This window comes from Corvus moneduloides, chromosome 5 (genome assembly GCF_009650955.1).
Source record: "Corvus moneduloides isolate bCorMon1 chromosome 5, bCorMon1.pri, whole genome shotgun sequence".
In the NCBI taxonomy this organism is placed as follows: domain Eukaryota; kingdom Metazoa; phylum Chordata; class Aves; order Passeriformes; family Corvidae; genus Corvus; species Corvus moneduloides.
In genome coordinates, this window is record NC_045480.1 from 61316238 (window position 1) to 61323819 (window position 7582).

Here is a 7582-nt window from a genome sequence, read left to right on the forward strand (position 1 = left end):
GGAATGTCTTCTTCACAGTAACCTTTTTACCTTCTTGCTATTGGCAGGCCTTCATGACCTCTTGGTGCAGCCCAAGATCTCTTACTTTTGATTAATTATTATGAATCCCAGGTGCTTAGTTCTATTGGTTTCAATTAGTTTCAGTTTGTTTTGATGACAGTTCATTTATTCTGTTTCCTCCTATAAACAAAACTTAAAACAAAATATAATGGCAAATAATACATCACATAGCTCTAGTTTAGGCATCTACTAATCATTAACTTATCTTTTGTTTCTCTACTCTGTATCTTAATACAAATTTCTTCTAACTCTTAGCTAAAATTTTAACCTTTTAGAACCTTGACTCACCTCCACCTCTTTTAGTGACGGAATCTGCAGGTGAATTTGTGTCCCACTACTATTCCTTTTTTGTCTAGAGGAATGACACTATGAATTCAGTCCAGCAAGGCCTGACAACATTAATACTTCATTAAAGTTGAGAGAACAACCCATTCAAACTTGGCTACAAATGCTCCCTGTAGCTTGTTTCAAATATTCTATTGGAAGTTGTATAGACACTTAACAAAAAAAAGGTTTTGCTCACAACCTATGCAGCAAAAGAGAAGCTGGGAATGGATACACACCAGGATGATAAGATATACCCTTGGACACAGACAGCTACATGGAACACCATTTTTGAGTGACATGCAGACATTGACAGCTTTTTTCTTTCAGCCACCACACAAGCACTTGCTCAGGTGTACACACATTTTCTGGGTTGTAAATAGCTTAGTGAAAGGACTGTCTCTAACTATCTCTAGCCTTGCATTTGTACAGCACCTAGACCAACACTGCCAATAAGTAATTTTTCCATGATAATCTGTTATAGAAATGAGAAATACCAAACAACATGGAGGCAAATATTTAAAGGAAACCTATTGACTGCCAGAAGCAGTAATTTGGTAGTACACACATCTAATGCTCTGTGCATTCAATTACATTTATTAGTCAATGTTTCATGAGGCAAATCACTGGTAAAAGAAGTTTGGGGACCTGTATAAAGCCCTTTTCTAGACCTGAGTCAAACAAAATTCAGCCAACAAAAAATATCTTCTCTACAGGAAATGTTTATTAAAAGCTCTTTGAGGATACGGAAGGGCCCATTTTATGAAGCTTCCAGTTCAAGGCTCAGAAGAGAAGCAAATTTTGAAAATGCTAAGTAGGCAGAGTTTTCCATTTGACTGTTTGGTTCAAGAAAGTTCAGAGGTTGCTCTTGGGACACACCAGGCTGAGGCTTTCATGGAAATCATGATAAATGTGTTTTCCAATGTACTGACCTGGATGTTAGCATATTTTTTTGCTGAACATTATGGGGTACTTTGCCTACTACATAATTGATTTTCCAGTGAAGCTTAGACTCCTTTCTGATTCCAATAGAAATCTGCAAACCATTTTCTTTATTACCACCATCCAGCTCCAGGGGAGGGTGTGGGCTGGGGTGAGGCAGGAGGGAGCAGATAATGAAAATCCAGCAGCACTGCAGAGTAGCTCCAACAATAACCTGTTGAATTCTTCATGTATGTGTGCACACACTCATATATTCACTTAAACAAGGATGTCTGCAAAGCCCTAAAGGTCTTTGAAAGCACAATAATATTTAAGGAACTGGATGTGCCCCCAGCACTTTTTTCAAGTAGTCTTGGAAGGAGGCCTGGCAAAAACTTGCAGCTGGTAGTTTTTTTGGTGTGTTCTATGTATGATAGATGTTCCCCTTCATCCTTTAAGCTTCAGCACCAGTATTTTTTTTTCAATATTCAGAACCCTTCTGCACAAATCTGTTTTTTTACTCCTTACATGTTTTTCTTGAGATTGAACTCAAACTATCCAAAGAGCAAGGAAAAAAAAACAAAATAAAAATTAAGGAGCCTTGGTAAATATATTTTCTTTTGAAATATATGTAAGACAATTTGAAAAGAGATCTCAGAGCACACAGTAGCGGAAGCTAGTGTGTAGGTAGAAAACTACCATAGGGGAACCTGGCAACAAATCAAGGCACCTTCTCAATTAAATTAACCTGCTTAACTCTCAGGCTGCCCCACCACTGCTAACTGATGCTCTTTTCCAGAATAGTCCAAATTAAAACTGTCCCCAATATACATGTAGAAGTCCCAAATAATTTTGACTCTTTTCCCCTCTGTAATAATTTACTTTGCAATCATGCTCTTCTTCCAAGAGATCACAATGTGGATGGAGAAAAAACAAGCTCATCACCAGTAGTAATGTGTGGAGAAGACAGGAAGAACACACCAAGTGCATCAGTGTCTCTCTGGGTTTGCCAGAGCCCCGTTTCTAAAAATGTTCATCATATTCCAGCAGCAATGGCTTTGACTGCTTTAATTCAGCAGTACGTGTCCAGGGGCTAAGGCCACCTTGTCATTGATACACTTGACTGGCAGGCATGGATCTTCCCTGTCAAAATACCCAAGTGTTTAAGTAATGACTAGTGCCACTTCAGTGGAAAAAAGTAGGCAAGCTGTCAATACAATGGGTGTCAGAAGCACATTGTTACTCATTCTAATCACAGTAATTGTAAACAGGGACAGGCAGGGAAGAAAAGGAAATGAATGCCTATCTGCTGGCAACAACGCAACTTCATTTAACCTTAACAGACCAGGCATTGATAGCATTTCTTCCTGGCACTCTCTTCGATTCTGATGTCAAAACAGCTTCTCATTTGCAATGTATGACAATTTCCTCACATCTGAAAAGACACTGCTGCAAGTCAATAGACTATAAATTGCACTTGGAAATGGGATCATCTTAACTAAAGCCTGCCTGCTTTCCCCAGGAGGCCCAGGCCTGCTCCCCCTCCTTTTAATAATTTGTATGTTTAGGTGTTCAGTCAATTTACTCTACACTTGTAATGTCTTATAGCCAAGACCATCAATCAGATTCAGTGTGACAAAAATATCCTGCTGCGATATTACAGGTTATTAAAGGGATGATGGGAGAAGGCTGCATGCATTTACTGGGCCCCTTTTTTCTCATCTCAGGAAACCTGTCACAGACCTAAATTGGTGATTCATCTTCTCTTCACTATCAACAGGTAGCAGCCAAGAGTGGACTTTGGTGAGCTGCTTTCACTACTCTTTCCTCCACACCCTCTGTCCTCCTATAGCTGCCTCCCAGCCCTGTATCCAGTTTTCCCCACTCCTGGGAGAATGCACGGCCATGGGCAATGCTGCTGTGAAGGTTCACAGCTTTCAAAAAGGCCAAAATAGTTCCCGTGTCCATTGAAGGGCTTTCAGCAACGGGCCCATCACAGTCTGGAGAACTGTATTTTTTCAAGGAGCCAAATCCCCCTTGCAAACATTTTGCATTTTACATACACACATGTAAGGAGTAAAAAAACAGGCTCTAAAACAAATGTTGATGAAATGCTACCATTCAGATAGTCTTTAAAAGATTTTTAAAGAAAAAACAAGCTAGATTATATACAATATTCTTATTTTCATTAGAATATATAGTAATAATACTTATTAGGCCTCAGAGTATTTTCTCTGAGCTTCACAGCCTAGGGCAAAGCAGAGAGGAGCAGAAGGGCAACATCTCACTCCCTGATTTCCCAGGCTACTGACTGCCTGCACACAGTGTCTATTTATGACACAGCACATCACCACCAGAGCCACATGTCAATCCCCTAACTGGAAAGGAAAGGGATGAAATAAAGTAATAAGCCCAAAGAACAATGTGAGACCTACTCAGTACCCTGGGATTTCTACAAGTGACAGCCTGGGTCAGCGAGGGTCTGAAAGGATGCCAGCATACAGGCACCAAAGATCTCTCTTCCCATGTTTAGTTCAGTGGGAGAGAGTGTCACTCTGACTGCTTGTGATATTCCAGCAGTGTTAACTTTTTAAGCCAAGGGTTTTATTCCAGTACTGTAAAATTTCCTGCCTTCCTTTGGAACAGAGATGATACCATATGGTTCAGTTGACACGAGACAATTCTGTTCTCAAGAGGCAGGTGCCCACTGATAACCATCACACAATGAAATGAATGTAAGAAAATGATGAAGCGTATTTTACATAATTTCACATAATTTCACCGTGTTTCATCTGTTCAGCCCCAGATGACTGTTTTGTCTTTACTCAGATTCCTCTACATTGTCCTTTTAAGAAATGACCTTGATGAGGACATTTTCTAACCCCCCTGCCCTCCAGTCCTGTGTGTAGGTTCAAAACCGATTAGTCAGCCTGCCCTGAAATGCAGTTTCCCACTAACAAAAGGCAAGGAAATTTTTCTCCTGGACTGTGCAGAGCTGGAAGGTCTTTTACATGGTATAATACAGACTAGGATGATGATGATGATCACATCATTAGACAGAAAAGTTAACATCTTCAAAGACATGAAACAATCAGTCCCAGAGAGACCACTCAACAAGTAAGGCACGAATGTGCAAATTACATCTAAAGCCTTATGTGGAATGAGCAGGGAAGGGAAGACTGAGGAAAAGCATCAATTGCTGGAAAGAGTGAGGACTCTGCTGACAGCATAGAAAAGGAGGTGGTAGGGCACTCTTACCTTCAAGAAGGTGTGTCAGTCACAGAATATGAGCCACATCCTGTGAACTGCCCTCACAGGCAGAGGACCCTGTGCAAGCCTTCCACAAGCTGGCAGGGAGGGGGCTGTGCAGCATAGAAACCCTCTGACCCAAAGATTCTTCCCAGTTTTTTGTGTGTTACTGGTGACTGACATCAGAAAGGCTTTATTTCCCAGAGGGGAAAAATGTATAAGCAAGACAGGCAACAAGGAGAGAAAAGTGTGTCTAGAGCTGAAAAGTGATTGGAGCCATGTTCTGACCCAGATGTGTGTCGGTGCTGAGGCTGCCTGGAGTGAGCTCCTCCCGTGGTGAGAAGCCAGCATGCCACAGCCCATGGGCCAGTGCTGATGTGTCCAAGCCACATGTCATGACTTGAGGTGCCCAGGAAAAGCTGCGAGAAAATACACAGAGATAGGAAAGGTGAATACATCACAAACAGAGGCAGGACTGCTAAAAACCAGCCTCCCATGCCAGCCCAAGTCACACCTGGCCAGCAGTGCCCTTCAGAGGCATCTGCCAGCTGGTATCTTTTGCCTTGTGAGCTGATGAAGCATTCAGGTGGCTATATGGTGAGAAGGCCTTGCAGCAGGGATTTTCCCCCCCATCTTCCCTCCCTGGCTGGAAAAGCCACCTGCTAATCCACCAGTGCTTTCACAATATGCATGTTTTTCTCTTCCATATTCACATCGTCGTCATTACCCAAAAACATTGTTTGTTTTTGTGTTTTTAAGAATGCAATTTTAAGCATGGTTGGGTTTTGCCTGCTGTTTATTAAGAGAAAAGGTCACAGCAATTTTGCTTTGCAAGCCACTAAAGGAGGATGTCCATAAGGCTCCAATCCCCAGTGCAAATTAATACAGCCCTGAAACAACCCTTGTCTTCACAGCCCACTTTTCCTTAGCACCAGTGCTTTCTGTAATCTAGGCAGCCCCACAAGAGGGCTGCAGGGCAACAGCCTTATCTGCAAGGCTGAGATGAAGGCAAATGAATCCACTGAATGCTTTTTTTTTTCCCAGCAATGACAAATTTAAAAGGGGCAACACAGCATTCCCCAAATTACAGGCAATTTCCCTAATTTACTATTATCTAGTGTTGCAGAATTTTGACAGCAAGGGCCAGGGTGTGAGTTACTGCAAGGCATGTTGTAAGATGCTGTGATCTTTGCACAGCCAGCCCATTTTTTTATACTGAACTTTGAACACACTGTAGCGTCTGTGCCTGTGGAGAGATGGCCCAGGAAACAGCTAGAATGTTAAGTACCCAGTTATATGTCTCCCAAAGGACGCTGCTGCTAATATTATACATTACAACAACATTGCCTGAATGGTTTATTAATGGTAGCAAAACAGAGTGAATACGACATACAATGATAATAACAATAAATGTTATTTATACGGTGCCTATCCGTGACAACGCTCTAGAGGCCTCACAAAAATACACTTAAAATGCTAGCATTGCAGTATTAAAATGTGCCCAAGGCCTCAGCAAATAAAACGGATTTGGTGTTTAAAATGTGATTTACTCATATGCAGTGCCCTTAGCAGCAAATTTACATTTTAGATTAACAGATAGAGACTTTCAAAAATCACACATGGTTGTCATTGCCCAAGCGTTTGGAAGCCAGCTTAAGCTGTTACAAAAAGATTTTGAGCCCAAATTATCTGCAGGCTCCTTTTAGGACTCAGAGCAGATTATGTGGAATGAGAAGATCCTGAAGCAACCAATTTTGTTGGTCTATGTGTGCAGGCAATTATAACTGCAATGTAAATATAAATTGACTTGGTTTTAAAATGTAGCTGCAGTGTGAGGCAGCCAAGATAAACCAAAATGTCCCTGGAGTCTCTGATCTTCTTTTTATGTTGCTGGATAAACAGTGCCACATATTTGACACTCCTTTACTTTCTGGCCATTTCCAGCCTTGGAAACAACCTTTCTCAGAGCTTACCATGTGTGTTGGGATTCACCTCTTCTGGCAGCCTGTGTGGATGAGGTGGTTGTCATAGGTTAGCAAGCATAGTCCCGGAAGGGATGTCCTTGCTAAGGGGTGCTTACAGCTTCCTCTGGGACCTGATAGAACCTATCAGCTGGCCAGTTTGAATATGGACAATTCTTTAAGCCACTTAAAGTTGTGACCGCCTCTGTGATACACACTTAAGAATAGACAAACTCCCCCTCCAAGCTCTCTCTCGTTTCCGGTGCTGGCACAGGTGACTGCGGGCCCCGTGTGGGGACCACCGGGCCTGGCCAGGCCCTGCTTGGGCCAGGCCGGGCCGGGCCACGGCCATCCTGGAGCCGATGGACCTGTTCCACCCGTGGAACCCCCCCACTGCCTTGCCGTGGGCAGCCGGAGCGGCTTGGCTCTCCCCCCTCTCCACTGCGATAAGAGAAATTCAACATTCCAGCTGCAAAGCTGCAAGGCCGAGGTGAGATTAACCCTTTTATTGCTGTGAAGAGCTGAAAACCTGAGGGCAGAGAGAGAGGAGATGCTTAAAGCTGAAATTCTGTTGTGAAGCTATGATATATCAGAGTATCCCATTGTAATTTCATGAAGATATGGGGGGTGGAGTGTTCAGCTCGTAAGCAAAAGCACCTGCGCTGAGATAGGCAGATGCTGACAGAGCTGTAATTTCATGAGAAGTTTGGACAGGGAGAGATGGACCAGATGAGGACTTTTGCTCCAAATGGGAAAGGAGAAAACCTCAGTTCCTAGAGATGCTCCCAGAGATAGTCCTAAAGATGAAGATGATGAAGACCCTTTGCTCCCAGGGAAGGAGAAGGGCCTCTGTTTTTGTTTCTGAACGGCTCAACCTTAAAATTGTACCCCAAAAAACTTCAAGAGTGGACCCTCGAACGTGGGAAAACCAATTGCTATCTGTGTGTGACCTTGAACAAGCTGCAAGTCAGGGGAAGGGACTCACACGCAGGCAGAGAGACTCCTCTTCCTAAATGGACTGAACAATATTTGGAAGTGGGTGGCTGTCTTGTTGTGATACGTTTTCA

At 42.8% G+C, this 7582-nt stretch overlaps 1 long non-coding RNA gene across 1 annotated transcript; it reads right to left on the bottom strand.

Annotated features, from left to right (window-relative positions):
* Positions 1 to 275: 275 nt before the first annotated feature.
* Positions 276 to 6740, bottom strand: LOC116444309. The gene is made up of 3 exons (XR_004240273.1): positions 6730 to 6740; positions 2425 to 2428; positions 276 to 348 (listed from the first exon to the last, which is right to left on the bottom strand). It is a non-coding gene; the product is annotated as an uncharacterized LOC116444309 (long non-coding RNA).
* Positions 6741 to 7582: the final 842 nt, after the last annotated feature.